We start from the raw sequence: 16292 nt of genomic DNA, 5'->3' as shown, positions 1-16292 counted from the left end.
TTTCCATAAGTGGCAGATGGTATATAAGGTAGGGCTAAGTATTGCAAAGCTCTCTGTTTCTCAGCTGCATCTCTACCACCTGACAGTCCTCCTCTGGTTAGAGTCAGAGGAAGTAGGTGTGCCTTCCATTAGTAAAGAGTAATATTGCTAGAGACTTTTCCTCTTATGATCTCTCTTTCTGTGACTTTTCTCTTAGAACCATTTATCTGCACATACTTCAGATGGCTTTAGGAGATTAATGGCTTGGAAGGTGCTACCAAGGAACGGTGCAATTGTGCTGGACAGGATTTAGGGAGCCACTGGGGAGAGCTGGAAACCTCTGTCTTTAGATAGGTGTCATTTAAGCACTCTGGTTTGAAAAAGCAAGTGAAAGCACACATTGCCTCAGTATGTGCATGACTAATACTAGTCATCCCCCCTGGGTTGCCAGCACCTATAAAACTCGAAACAATGCTAACTAGAGTTCTCAAAATCCTGACCAGACTAACCAAAAAGAACAACATTTAGCAAGAAGAAAAGTGTGTTACAAGCACCAGCCTTTTAAAACTGTTCATGCCCTAGAAAATGGGCAGAGAGATACTTCTAAACGATCTCCTAGGCACAAAGAGAGGCTTGGGGCAGCGTTAGCAGCAGGGCCAGGAGCAAGACCTGCTTTTTGACACCTGTGGTTCTTGGATGTGTGAGCCAGGCTCCTTCCTGACGTAGCCAGCACAGAATGCACCCCCTTCAGCCCTGTGCTGAGGAAGGCTCACCAGTCAGTACTGCAGGAGCAGTGGCCCTGCAACACTTTGGCTGCCCACCACTGCTGCTCACTGCATTTTGCAAGCTGTGATTATCTGCGAGAGCTACACACAAAGATCAAAGAACAGAGCCTGTGGGAACGTCCTGCACTGCTGCAAACCACATCAAATCAAGGCAATTTCTGGCACTTTTTAGCCTCTTAAACTTCTGGAATATGTATCTGAACTGGGCACAGAGTGGGACAGCAGCAGCTCCCTGAGCAGTTCTACAGTTCAGTAAGAATTAACTATCACTACAGCAAGCCTGAACAATCTGGATGAAGCTTTAATCACTTACAAACACATCAGGATTTACATCGTAAATCCTTGCCTTTTTGTTGTACTCAGATGAGAGCGTCCACAAATCAGGTTAATATAATTTAACAGCAAAGTAGTTAAGTAACAACAAAAAAATAAGATTGCAAGAGGTACTATTATCTAAGAAGCCAGAACAGCCCTGCTTACAGCTGCCAGCTAAGATCTGACTCATCTACAGTATTTTATAGCAACCATATGTTAGGCATGTGTATCTCATATATTATGCAAAAAAAAAAAAAAAAAGGATAACGTTTCCTAATCAGGCTTTGCCACTGAGCAGGATTTTCCGTCAACTTTTCAGTACTGCGTGAGCCACAGGCTGGAGCAATCCTGCTGCAGAGCTTCCGATCTGTTACCTTAACAAATAGAACAAATGGCGACAGATCTGCAACTGTTACTGATGCAGCAAGGTCATTTTAAAACATTGTTTAGGAATTCTGTGTTAAAAGGTAACTTCAGAATACCTGCCCTTCTTGCACAGGACACTGTTTCAAGTTGCTGACCTGGCCTAGAAGCAGGAACTACCCCGTGATTAATTAACAAACACTACATGACACAGCAGTTGTCATATCTGCTTAGTGCTTATACTTGTATAGCCACAGAAGAGAGAGTGAATTCACACTAAAGAAAGAAAGTGTGTCTGAAAATATTCAGTTAAGGTCTTTAGATAAATACACAGTCAGGTAAGCTAGAATAATCACGGCGTTTTAACAAAGATAAACACTGTAGACCCTGTTGGCTGTTGATTTTTAGCAAGCTTTCCACGCAGTTCACTTCTGCACAGGCATCTGCCTCAGACCATACACCTCTGCACTCCAAACCTGGTTCCCCCAGCTGAAGAGCCATATGCACTGCTCCAGTGTCCATCTGTCCCGGCTACTCCAGGCTCCCCTGCAGGACCCACATAGTCTAAAGGAGAACTACACGGGATGCAGCTGCAGACACAGCGCTCCCTTTTGTCCTACAAAAGGCAGCGACTCTGCTGCTCATTAACAACAAAGCTCCCCCTGACACAAGAGAGAACGATCTGGCAATCGTATCCCTTGTTAGGGATCACCATCTCTCACTTTTTTTGAAGAGGCCTTCACTTAGAAGCTTCTTTGAGCACACTTTCCTGAACGGCGCCCTGTCACTAAATTAAAAAGAAAGAAGAAAGCAAAGTGTGCGTTTTCGCTCCTTAAGATACTTGGCTTATTATAAAATGTCACAACCGCAACTGTACTTGAAATGTTTCTTTCATATTACAGTAATTTTCCAGAGGGCATTTGAAAACTGGAAAAATAAGTAATTTTACACATACTGTATCAGCCCTCACCAGCTCTGGGTCAAATACAAGTCATCCCTTGTCACTGTTCATTTCTAAGATCCTCCCAAGCTCTGCTTTTTGTGCCCTGAACATCTGATGTTCTTGTTTTTCTTCTATAACCACAGATGTGCCCCCTTCAAAAAGCGCACAATCTCAAAAAGCTAAACTGACGCGCGGAGTGTCAAACCACACACCCCAAGCAGCAAGCAGTGCTAGAGAAAAACAGAATCACGCTTGAAGAAAAACAGAAGAAATCACACAAATCATTTCCAAAGATGAATCTGAAACATTTTCAACTTGATGCGGGCCTGTTTCTTAAGAACGCGAGTACTTCATGTTTTTACACTCACTGTATAAGTAGAGGCTGCTTTCTGAAAGAAGAGATGAATTTGAGCAGCACGTTGCCTTTTCTTGTTAGGAGTGGTTTTTCTCTCTCTATGAGCCAAGCTGGGGCCTTGCTGTGGGACTGAGGGGCCTCCTGTTCTGCCCAATACAGCCCAGTTTTCCAATGAAGGGGATGAGAGTTTACAGCCCAGCTGGGCTGTAGTGCCATGAGATACCTGAAAGGACTCACAATGCTGCAGAAGGACAGGTACAGGCAGCAGGAGTCATCTTTGTGCTGAAAAAAATACATCAGATCTGCTGGCTGGTTTCTTAACCTACTTCAAACAGGCTGCAACATGCTATTAATTTCACCTCTACAGTTCAGAAGCTGTCACATCATTAAAAAAAAAAGGTCAAAACGTAAAGCTATGTAGCTGTGTCTAAGCTGTCTTGAAGGCCCTGACAGCATGCAGCCGTAAGATGATCTGTTGTGCAGGTTCCACTGAAAGAAACATCCTTTTCTTAATCTGGTGATTCACAGGTAAAACCCTGCTCTCCAATTTCAGTACATGAATGCTGATCTTCAGTAAAGATCTGTAAAGTAAGAGTAATGCTGGATTCTGGGTTACATCATTTATATTTTAAGGGTCTGAGTCAAAAGTTGGATTTTTTTTCCTAGCTCATCTCTATCTGATAACCTTGAACGCACAGGAGACAATGCCTGAAGCTGAGCTGATAAAGCCAGCAGCACCAAGGAGCAGCAGTGTCAGGAGCACAGCTCAGATACAGATCTTCACATCCCTGCTTCCTCTGCAAATGGGAGGAAGGAAGTTCCCCGCAGGTTGGCCCAGGAGCATCCTGTCTTACAGCCTGAAAACTAGCAAAACGCAATTTCCAAGAGCCACAGGTCTTCAGAAGTTCTGATTTCAGTATTTCACATATGATACTTCATCAGGCCTTTGTTTTATGCCCAGTGCTACTGGAAACCTTACTAAAAAATAAAAAAATTTAAAAAAAATCACAACTAAGTGTCACAGCTTTCAGAGTCACAACTGCCCATCTCGTTCCATCTTTTCCCACATCTCCCAACCCTTCTGTTCTCCCTATCCTGCCATCCCACTGCATCCCCTAACCTCTCTCTATGGCCAGCAGCCCATGCCCAGCCTCCTGCCTGTTCTCAGGCCCACCCACTGCTTCTGCAGCTCTCACCCTCAGCCCTCCAACCCTGGCAGCAGCTCAGCCCCGCTGCCTCCAAACCTCTGTCCACACATGGAGAGCCTGAAAGGAACCTGTGACAGGAATCGCACTCACAATGCGAGCAAAGAAGTGCCCAGCTTTGCCCACACTCCTCATATATGGGCTGTGAGCTGCGTGCCCGTCACACCTGTGGTTCCAAAGCAGGGAGGTGGCTGCCACACGTCAGGACACTTCCCTGGGGACATCCAACTGCCACCAGACACACAGAGCACTCAGAATATTCTTACAGAAGCACCTATAGACGGGCATGACACTTGTTTCTAAAGCAGATTTGAATCACCCAAAAGCTAAAGCAGTGCAAATGTGATTAATAATTTGTATGCGTCTTCTTTAATCTGAAGAGGCCTACTTGGTTGAAAATGAAACCTCAGCAGGAAAAGGTTGGTTTTGATTAATTTGTCAACTCAAAAAAAGCGTTCAGGTTGACAGAACGTTTCAGTTCAACATTTCTAAACACATGAAGAAAAAAAAAGAGAGAAAAAAAGAAAATCAGGTTTAAAGTGACTTTTCATTTTGAGTTAAATTTCACTATGATCAACTGCTTTCCATTCATGTGGACACATTTCACCATATTTTTTAAATTTTTTTTCAAAAAATGTGCATTTTCACTTCTCTAACCAAATTGGACAGAAAAAAACAACCCACGCAAGTGTTTGTTGCAGGCCAGGTTATGTCTTCATTCAGCAGAAACACGATATTCATTTTTAAAGCTAACACCATGAGAAGCAGCAACACCTCTGTTCAGAATTTCATTCCTACGTAGGGCTCCCTAAAGAACATCCTCTTATCTCCGCAGCCACTACTTATCAGAAGCCATTATCTTTCATAAAGCAACCTCAAGGAGAAGTTACTGCTCAAAGAAGCGCTCCTACTTTTAGCCAATTGCTGCAAAAAAATTGCCTAGTTTCAAAATCAACTTCGAACAAGGTTACAAATTGATCACTGAAGATAAATGAAACTGCAGGATCACTCATATTTTCTGTTGCTAATTTTTTTTGGACTGAGTAAATTGTCCTCTTAGGGCATGTTTCTGCATACTGGGGTGAGTTCTTCACCCTGACAGGACTCGTTCAAAATGGAGCACCAACTGGCAGTTTCATCATTGATGTCAAGGCATTTTCCAGAGACAGGTAACTCCTTTTCACAGAAAAGGAAAGTGAAAGGCTCCTGGCATGACTCACCCGGCCACGTGGACTGTCAGACACAGTGCCCAAAATAGACTCTGGGCTCCTGGTACCCACGTGCATAAGGGGACTGAGGTGGGCTTTCACCAAAATCAATAGTAGGCATCTCTCCATTTGCAAAGGAAAATCCCTTTCCGCACACCCGAACGCACATCTCAAGTTGCATTTCTTGGTGATACATGCTCTCATACTTCCCTTACACTTTTAGCAAATCCAGAGCAGAAAGAAAAAGAAACTTCACTGAACACTTCTCTGTGACTTTGTCTCGTTGCTGATGCTATAAGCTTCACTCCACGCCAAATAAAAATTTTACAGCTGAATTGTGCCAGATTTTCATAGGCATTCAGCACCAAATATGGGTCATATTTGTAGATATACTCAATGCAACCTCTGAACTCGATTTTCAACATGGTTAAGTATGTTGAGGCCAGGTACATTCAAATAAGGAGAGGTGAAAAACGGGGTATTTGCTCTCGCCTCATTTGTGAAAGCTGAGGTCTTTGGCAAATCTGAGCCTTTTTGTCTATTTATAAGCTTCCTGCCCATCGAAGAAGAAAGTTGAGCCTACAAATGCAGCAGACTAGACCAACTTATGTTAGTTTTTAAGTCTTGAAAAACATGAGCAAGTTTGAAATCATCAGTGAATTCCAGTATATTTCCCACAGGAAAATATGACAGAGGATGGGAGAGACAAATAGCCTGAGAAAGCCTAAGCCAGGTGGTTCAGCCCCAGTTCTGGGGTGGTTTGGGACTCCAGTAAAGAAAGAGATGCTCAAGGACTGGGCAAGGTGATGTTCTGAGAGCAGGTTTTTTTCCTGATAAAATAACCCTGATTATGCCTCTCCCAGTAACACTGCAAATCTGGAGTTACTTCCACCAGAAAATAAACCCTTCTAGTAGGGGGAAAAATAAGAAAGACACAAAGCATGTATATAGAGAAAAGTGGAATCCTTTAGTAAATGGGGCTGACAAGGACTCCAAACATTAGCTCTTGGTGAGAAATACTTCTCAGTAGGTGAATTGTTTGGGGTTGTTTTTATTTTGATTTTTAATCTAAATTCTGACCATCAGTCAGTGAGAAGCACTTTCCACTCAATGAACTGCATCACAGGACATGTAAAGTGCAACACATACAGCATGGGCACAGTACAGCAGTGCCAGCTCAGAGCCCTGACCAGTACTTAGAGCTTTAGAGAGGGTCAGGAGAGGAAGGAGAAGGTGCTGGGAATCTCTGACAGTGGAGCTGGCAGAAAACATCACATCAGAGCATGCAGAGCAGTGAGATGACTAGAAGGGTGGGTCTGTATGCTAGATTGCATGGTAACAAAATGCTTGTTGATGTATCCAGATGCAAAGGAACTCGTGTAGGAGAAGAGAGAGCCAGCACATGCAGCAGGATGAAAGTCTGCCTCTGAAAGCATCGATGGTATGAAGTCAGACAGGATAAACAGTTCCACTTAATGTCCAGTATGAAAGCATTAATATCTTTTTAGCATCTGCATCTATGTCTCAGGGCTACATATTACTTGTCTTTGTACAGATGTTAAAGCACAGCCATAATTGTGATAGAAAAATCATCAGGAAATCAGCGCAAGCATCACAGTTCTGTGAAACCGTTACAGCCCCAAGCAATGTTACAGATGATGAAATCCAGTGTTGCGTGGGAGTCAGCTATTTCCACATGAACGTTATTCAATCACAGTGGCCCATTTTCACACAGCTTGCTGCACTTCTGAAAGTTTGCGCAAAGGTTAGGGTTTGACATTTTGAGACAGAATAGCTTAGTCCTCTACCCTCTGTCGAGAGCTACAACTAATAATCAATAATACAAGAGAAATATAGAACCTTACTTCAGTGCTTTCCAGGGTGGGAGCACTGAAAACATGCTTTTTTGACACAAATGCTTATGCTGAGGTCTTCATTACCAGGATTTCCAGTAAAATAGCCATAGGCAAGAAAGCACTTAATCTGACTGTTACATTAGTCTTCCTGAAACCACACACAGTGCAATTGTGAGTGCAGGCATAAGGAAACATCCTCACACTTCTAATAGACAAACAATGTTTTTTCTATCAATATGTAAGATTGTGATGATGTTCTGCATGAAGAGCAGTCATTCTGTGCGTTAGGATTTATTTTACTTTTTAACTGCTATGACTTCTGTGTTAGTTCGTGCAAAGCACGCCACTAAGAATGAAACAGACTGAGGCACTGCAAAGCACCTTGTTCGCAACAGCATAAGTCACAGCTACACTCAGAAATCAGTTCTCTATCTAGATTTAGGAATCACTTCAGAGGTGCTCACTTCTAGAAACACTCAGTCCTACAGATGCCTGATTAGGTGCTTTGCTGATTTACTACTGCTACACATTTGATTTCTGAAGTGCGGGGTACCCTGATACTAAACCGAAGTTCTTTGCCTTGATCTCCATTTCCTGGAGCAACACAGCAGGAGACCCTCAGCCTGTGCAGGCTCTTCACCCAGCAGGGTCACTAAGAGAAAATCCCATACCCCCATCCCAGCTCCAAGGGCCTATCCCCCCCCCCACCTACACATCCCACTTTCCCTATGGCACACTGTGAGGTGAAGTAACAGAGAACTGAGCGCAGAACAGAGGCTTAGAAGGAATTAAGTCCATTGAGTGCTTTTCCCATTTGAAGCAAAGCAATTCTGCAGAGACCCTGCAAGTGGGAGCACACAGAGGAGGGCATGAAGCCATCCCACCTGGAGTGCCACGAGAGGGAACTACAGCCTCACAGAGAGCAGGGCACAGAGCTGGAGCAGTGCTTCCCCACAACCTCGCTCACAGACTGCTGAACCACAGTGGCTGCAACCCAGGCAAACAGCCACACACAAATTCAGGCACTGGCAGTTATAGGCAAACGAGACAGGGACCATAACAGAAATTGCTAGGCAACTTCTAAACATGTGGTGTTTCCTACAGTCATAACATACAGCAACCACAAGGAATAACTTCTCTGAGAGTGCAATGACTGCTAAGTTGCCCACAAGAAAAAAAAAAAACCTGCACAGAGCATCTCTGCTTCTTCAAATGCAGCAAAAGATCCAAACAAGTTGTTTAAAAGAAACACCTGCTACAGAAGAGGAGAGGACGAGTCAAACCTTGCCACACGCATGTGCTAACTGGACCAATCCACAACACAGAGCTGAGGCATGGTGTGATCCCACTGCTTGGGAGCTTCTGTCACAGCAGTCTCCCTGTTCCACATAGGTCTGTTTCTGTGAAGGGGTTGACCTGAGCACTGACTGGTTTTTGGCAGCATGGGATATTCCAGCTTGCATGCTTCAAGACAACAAATGTGAGGCTGACTGCAACCCAGCGGTCAGCTGTGAGGCACCAGTTCTTTCTCCAGCCAGGCTTACACGTAGCTCCAAGCACCACTTCCAGCCTGGAAGCAGAGCGGAGCGAAAAAACAGATGCTGCCCTCAGCACAAGCCCAAAACGTGCTGAGCCATGCAGAACTGCAGCGGAAGTAGTGCAGATAAGAGCAACGCTCAGCAGCCTGATAGCCGGCAGTGACCAGGAAACAAACGTTTCTCCCCAGGCAGCCTCATCTCTGCTGAGTTCTGCACTGCACCAGCATCAGCAAGGTGCTTGCTCCAGCAGCTGGATGCAGCCCACATCTCACTGACTGGGATATGGATCTACAGATAGGTTCGGTTCAGTTGAGAGCACAGACTGCTCCATGACAGACTGGATGTAGGGCATCCTACAGTAGGGCTCTCACTGTTTGATTTCAGTTAGAGTAAGAAAAACCTGTTGTGAGCGTGTCAGCTCCCAGACACTGTTGAGGCAATGGGAGTTCATCTACCTGCAGAACTGCTTAAATACCAAAAAGGAAACTCGAGGTTTGACCTTTGTTGACCCAAGCAATCTTCTATTAACCAGAAGACAAGTCAGACGCTAATACAATTTCTAGGACTGATTCAGCCACAAATTAGGCCAGCCTCCATAACCCAACTACAAGCACAGCAAGTATGTCAGCAGGAAGCCTACACAAAGCTGCAATAGCACCAGGAACCACAGGTCACACAGGATAAACAGTTTGGTGCAAAGATCTGGAACAGGAGTACAAGTAAGATGGTCGCACACAGTGACTGACCCACCACCACCGCACATCCCCATCACGTCCCATTTTCAGGAGACACCTGGCACATAAGGAGAAGGTGCAGGAACAGCACGCACCTGCCAGCAGCAGCAACACTGAGTCACCCCTGCCCACAAAACATTGAGGGGGTGACCCAAAACTGCCACTAACAGCAGCACCACAGGACAGCAACATCAGAGACACCCCATCACTGAGCTCTGGGTCCATTTGCCCACACACCGGATCAAATGAGCCTTCAAGCACAGCACTCTCCCCTTTAGTCAGAACTTCATGATCATCTTTGTAATACCTTGGGCAAATATTGACTCTGGGATCCAACAGACTGAAAGTATTTGGTTTGTACCAGATGCTTTGCGTATATACACCTTTGAAACATTAGCTAAAGGAGTGATTTGGGAAAATAAAAATTCTAGGTGGATGTGTTTACTTTGTAAGGTTGTTCATGTAATGCTCTGATCCTGAGAAGTGTGCGTGAAGCCTTTAACCACAGGAAGAAAGCCAATCCAGTGCCTCAGCACACGTGCAGCCCCACACGTGCAACCTGCCTGCAACAGCTAAAGGGCTGAGGATCACCAGCAAGTACATCAATGAATCCATGCATTCCTGCCCTGAGGAGACCAAAGAAGGTCCATTCCCACAGAGAGCTCACCACTCCAGGCACAGTTCCTCCAAGGAACATCTCACGCTAGGCTTTCTGCAAGAGCTTGACCACCATTTCCCCGGCCCTGCATTGCCCTGCCTTTGGGAGTGCTGGCACGGCTCCTGCAGGAAGGCAATGACATGACAGTCCTCCCTCCTCCCCCATTTGTCTCACTGTGCAAAAAGCCTGTACACAGACAAAGAAACAGTTTGTGCCAGAAGGCTGAAGGCAACAGAGGTGGTTTGAGTGGTTTAAGTTGCTTCAGCTTTCAATTCTTTCATTTACCACCACCACACCAAGCTTCAATTCCCCATGTGTCTGCTCTCACCTGCTAGAAGTCATCATTCAGGTGTGGTTTTGGCAGTTGTAGAGCTTGTGTTGTAGAACATGGGGGAGGGAGAGAAAAGAATGTGGGAACTAAAGTAAAAGTACTGCACAGGTTAGGAAACCAAATTTATTTCAGACAGCGTCCTGCAAAGACGCTTTTTGTTCTCATTACGGAGTGGTTTAGCCCAAGCCAGCATCTCAGCAGCACACAGAGCCTCCTCAAGTAGTCACAAATCCAGAAGGGCCACACCAGTTTCCCACCAAAGGAACCATTCAACACACGCAGTCCATATGTTGTGTGCCCGGACAGCTCTGTGTCGTGACCTATCTTAGCAGCACTTTTTGCATTCCAATCCAACACACTCAGCTCTGTACATTCCAGCAATGCCAGCCTAGCCCCCCCACTCCAGACTGCAGCGTGTACTTGAGCATCCATCTCCCAGGTCACATCCAGGCCGTATCTCCCTTTCAAGGCACTGGATGCCTTCCTGAAGTGGAATTAGACCTCCCCAACATGACCCCGTGCACCTCACACTGATGCTGCAGGCCACGCTGCCCAGAGCCTGGTGCAGGCACTTGCTGCTGTGGACACACATTTTCACTCAAGCATTATTGTGGAGTTTCCTCCACCTCTTTGTCAATCGCTGTTACAACATACATTTGAGAGCTACAGTTAGTGAGATGAGCAGTTGCCCTATCTGAAATTTCTCTTACAGTGCTATAGGGCTGCAGACACACACAGGCTCCCAGCCCAGAGCCCTCTCGGGTCTCCATGAGGAACTGGACACCATCTCCCATGAGCCGCAGCCTTTGGGCTCCTCCTGAGCCCGAGCCGCCTTTACACAGAGTGACATTTTTGTTTGTTTCTACCCCACTCAAGTGGATTTCAGTCCTCGGGGCACCAAATAAAGCTGTTAAGACAGATTCTCAGACACACGAAGACTGTTTTGTACTGAGCTGACAATAAAAAGGGTCTTTGAAAAGCCCTTTTATACTGCTGGGCAAAGAGTTCAGCCCATTTCACAATCATGTAAGTTGACAAAATATTTGGCTATGCCACTAAGAGCAAGAGACCTCCCAGTAGCATGGCTGGGGCAGCTGTGGTGTCCGTGTGATCAGAGATGAAGCCATGTCCCCATGGGCCATGCCAAAGTGATACCTTAGCTCCTTTAACTTACTCACTTGACTCCCGTCACTGTCCTTCAACCACAGCAAATACAGCATCCTTACCACAGCAAGAACAGGAACACCCTTTGAGCAATGGGACTGAAATGGCAGGAACCAGAGCACCCAGCACATTTCCCCGCTGCTCCTGGCCTGGCAGGGGTCCATCCACGGGAGCAGCTCCTAGCAAAGGCACCTGCAGGTGCTCCCGCATGGCACAGGGTGTCAGGGGCAGCACAGCATCAAGTAGCCCCAAGTAGCAGAGCTGGGAGGAGCCTGAGACAGCTCTCTGGGCATGAAGTGAGGCTGAGTAGTTGTTAGATTCTCCAGAATTCAGGAAAGCCAGGACACAAGGAAGCCAGGTTTTGTTTTAACCTTTCATCCCCTACTCAAACCAAAGCCAGCAGAGCTGCAGCACCACCAAGCCCCAGTGGCCAGGAGGCAGCAGTACCCCATAGGCTGGGCTTACCTGCTGTGCCACCAGGAGCCTCACTGAATTCTGACCCTCAGCTACCTGAGAGGGAATGGGGAACTGCAAGAACTTTGGTGGTGCGTACATCCTCACTAACACCTGCCATGCTGAGTGATGCTGATTGATTGCAGTGCTTCCCCTGATCCACAGGAACAGGACCAGCACCCAATCCTGCCAGTACTGGGATGTTCTTCTGAGTTTCTCTTTCCTGCACAGCACCCTGATGGCCCAACAAATTTTCTCAGTAGAGAACCATATCTCATGCCTGCACTTCACAGACAGCTCCTTGACTCTCCAGACCCTGCTAAGACGTAAAGCATTGAACAAAAGAACATAACCCTTAAGCTTTCCAAAGCACCAGAACAAAGTCTGCAGCAGCCCTCACCATCCTGCCAAGAGCCACAAAAGCATTGCTCAAACACAAGATTTCAGCAACTGAACCTGCACAGGAATGAAACGGACATCCCAATGGCAAGTGGAAAGAGCCACAGTTAAACCAAACCACAGTGTTCTGAAAAGGGAGAAGCAGTAGCCAGACATCCCCCAATGCTCTGTGATGCCAGGCACTTCGAGGCACTTCACACTCATCAGGCTCGTGCTCCTTTGTGCCCGACATCTGTCTGGAGTCCCATTCTGTGCCAAGCGAAAGGTTTCAGATTGAGGTATTTGATGTTCAGAGAAGAACAAAGTTCACTCCACTTGCATCAAACCCCTTCCTCCCATAACTGCAACCGTCCTTTCCATCCCCTGCAAATGGTTGTGATGCAACCTTGGCTGGGGAAAGTGGGAAGGAAACGAAGGCAGGAACATCTCCCCCCTTGCCTGGGATCAGGGAGAGGAGGCAAACAGCCCCAACTCCCCAGCTGGCCACAGGAATTGGTGCATTGTCAAAGCCCATCAGATACAGCACCAGGAGCCCCCAGAACCTGACCCAGCCTGAGAAGCAGCAGCAAGAGAGGCTCCCCTGCTGCCTTTCATGGAGCTGGTCACCCTCCTGTGTTCTGTGCACATCGCTGTGCTGCAGAGAGGAGAAAGTGACAGCAGAGGCAGAGCCGACCGTCTGTGAAGCTGCAAAGTTAGCAGAGTTAGCTGATAACATACAGCCCCTTGGCTTAACCCCTGGTTAACTAGACCTAGCTAGCCTAAATCACTTGTATTAAGTGAACAGCCCATCTCTTCGGGATGACGACTTAATGAAATGCAGTTAATTTTTTGTAGCTCTTCAATACCTACCGATTCCAATACGAACCAAAACCATCTGTTTTGCCTGTTCTTGTCAGAGCAGTGCACTCTTGAACAACCCTCGGAATTCACCTTCCTGTCTTTTGTACCCGTGCTTCTTGTTACCCATGAACTCACCTGCTGACCTGTCAGTGAGTTCTGGGAATTTGTTATTCATGTGAGAAAAAAGCAGAAAGGGTAAAATAGAAGTAGATACATCACATTGAAACGCCGATCACCTCAGAGGACCTTAATTTTCCTTTAATGCTGGGTGTGGGAGTACCCCATGCGCAGCAGCATCCTGCAGCCAGAGCTCACACATGTTGGGAAGTGGGCTGGGTGGCAGCAAAGGGAGAAAGTCATCCTTAACTCAGACATCAGGTTTCCATTCTAGGTCTGTCTTAGTCTGTATTGTTTTGTTACATCTCCCCTACTCAAAACAAAACAAAACAAAACCCACAAAACAAAAGCAGATGAGAAGTAGAAGCGCACAAAAGTAGTTTGTTTGTTTGTTTCTGAAAGATGAATCCCATTCTCCAGGTTAATGTTAGGCAGCATCATGCTAGAAAGGTGCAGCCAGCATTTTCTATAACACATGAAACCTTTTCGTCCAGATTTATGTCCTCCTATTTGCAGTCCACACATCGTGTATATTACAAACCCGTCTGATATTTAGGATATTCTCTGACAATTGTTTCTTTTTCCCCCCTCTCCTTCCCTTTCCCCACCAACTACACAAACAATAGATACCGATATTCAACACATATTCAGATACATCTACAGCTTCAGATGTACAAACACATTTTCAGATCTACTTCCACTACTCCAAATGCTTCGCAATGCACTACAGATAAGTATAGGCCTTAAACCTATTTCAACCAGTGAATTCATCAGAGCAGAAAGCATTGGAAATAACCATGGTCCTAATGACAATAAAAACCAATTTCTGCCTTTGCCATCTTCAAAAGTCAGCTCAGCTGCAGATGAGATTTTGCCCAGCAGGCAGGATGGGGCTCCGTGCTGGACTGAGGTGGAGATTCTCCATAATTTGAGCTCCAAGCAGGCACCTCCCAAGCAAGGTCCTGCTAGAGAAGCACTTCACTGACTTGCATGCATATTTCAGTGCTTTTCTCAATCAGAATTCTCTCAAAGTGCTATACGGGCTGAGCTGCATTTCACTGTAAAGTTTAGAGTAAGACCAAATAAAAGCAAAATCCATTCCTGATGTGAACCAGGGTTACACTGGGGAAGAATTTGACACAACTGACCTGTTTGTATTTTTTCTTTCTCTCAAGGAAAGAAAACGCAGAAAACAGAGTAGCTCTTTATCAACACGCAACAGCAGCACAGCTTGCAAACACAGTTGCACGAGTCTCGCAATCTTTCACCCAGGGCTTATTCTAGAAACCTCTTCCTCCTCCCCCATCAACTGCAACCAAGGTTTTGCTTGAGGAAGGAGCAAGACCCAGAAGAGCTGTGCTCTCCATTCTGTTGCAATATCCAATCTGAGTGTTACTACCTGCTCTTGGACACCAGCGATATAGAAAGCACAGATGTTTGCATATTTTAATTTTAAACATCTCTGCTCACTATAAGGATGGAACCCAATAAGTTGATTTGTTTCTGCCTCATGAATTAATTCATCCTGCTAACTGATTTGGATAAAGCATTCTGATTCCAACTGATACACTTGTTTTCTGGGCAGGCAAAACAACTTCTGGAGGAGTAGCAACAGGTTCATTAACTTGCCAGGAGTGCATTTATAAAATCTATAAGGAATAGGTGTTCCTTTTCTTTTTTTTAAACTCACTGGTTCCACTCGTGTCTTTGAAATCAATCAGATAAATTCACCTCATTTTTCAGTGCCCTGAATCCTGATAGCTCTGCACATTTGATAGGTAATTTAATCATTGTTGGTGTGGATGAACACAAGCTCAAATTAGCTTCTGAAAGGCTTAGTCATCCTGCAGATAGCTCTGCCTTTCCACTTTTATGCAGGAACTGAGCTTCACCAACTGGTTAGCTAGAGGTGTTATTAAAAATTTACAGAAAGAAACAAAGGTGTGCTCCAGTGTCTCCCCTTACCCTTTCTACTGTTACTCTGGCAGACAAAAGGTATGGAACCTGCTTCATGAATAATGAGTCATGTAATATGCATAATGTATTTTTAATGGCAAGCAGTAATAACACCGAGAGAGATATTTCCAATCTTTAGACTTGCACTGCGGCCTCTCAGTAGCCTGTTCTGATTCTCCGCAGATAGAGGTTTTTCCACCCCGCTCATTTGGAGCAGACACCTTCAAGCCGCTCAGCTCCCAGCTGAGCTCCTGCTGCCCACCTGGGCACCCCACGAGGAGCAGCACGAGCTCTCCTCCTCCTCCCACACACGCTGCTCAGCCTGCGGCTCATGGGGTCTAAACATGCCAAAAGCAGCCAGCCTTAAGCCAGTAATACACCCTCCAGATTCCTTTCTTCCCAGAAACTTCCCCTCTGGAAGGACAACCTGGACACACCAGCCATGTCCTCACCACAGGGCCCTGACACCCTGACAGCCCCAGCACTCAGCAGCACACTCGTGCAAGGCTCGCACAATACGAGTTATCCCATCTGAACATGAGACACTTCGCTGGGCTGGCACCCTAGTATCGTATTTTCACAGTCACTCGCTCGGTGCACAGCAACATAATTCCCGTGAGCGAAACGCGGAGCGCCCCGGGGTCATCCCGGCCTACCTCGAGCCTCCTGCGGGCGGGATGGGGCAGGGCCTGGGGCACCGCCGGGCCTCTCCAGGCGCCCGCTTCGTTTCCTACACCGACATGCTGCGTTCATAGACGCCACAAAACGGGCTTAACGCGGGGTGAGAACAGCTGGCTGCTCGCTCGGAGCCCGCACCGCGACCCCAGGAACGGCCGCCGCGTTGCGGAGGGCAGCGCCACGCCTCGGCCCTTGGGGGGCGGCGGGAGCCTGAATTAACTGCCGCCCCACAGCCGGACCGCAGCGATGGGCATCTCACACACCTGATGCAGCACAGCAGGTGCACGGCAACGCCACTCACTGCACTTAGAGCTGCTCCGTGTCCTTCTGTTAAAGAGGGAGAGCTCTTTAGCAAAGCTAACCCTGCAACCACTCATTAGCCTGCCCTCCTATCTGCAACTAACAAGGCTGTATC

The 16292-nt window shown here is 46.5% G+C and overlaps 1 protein-coding gene across 1 annotated transcript in view; it reads right to left on the bottom strand.

Moving 5' to 3' along the window:
- GLMN (glomulin, FKBP associated protein) overlaps positions 1-16268 on the bottom strand; it is a 70949-nt gene extending 54681 nt beyond the window's left edge. The window contains exon 1 of the mRNA XM_015870362.2: positions 15856-16268. The gene's annotated coding sequence lies outside the window, so the exon portion shown is untranslated. The remainder of the gene's footprint in view (positions 1-15855) is intronic.
- Positions 16269-16292: the final 24 nt, after the last annotated feature.

Source organism: Coturnix japonica, chromosome 8 (genome assembly GCF_001577835.2).
Source record: "Coturnix japonica isolate 7356 chromosome 8, Coturnix japonica 2.1, whole genome shotgun sequence".
Classification (NCBI taxonomy): domain Eukaryota; kingdom Metazoa; phylum Chordata; class Aves; order Galliformes; family Phasianidae; genus Coturnix; species Coturnix japonica.
Note: the sequence above shows the minus strand (reverse complement) of the source record. Positions and strands in the feature narration are given on the sequence as shown.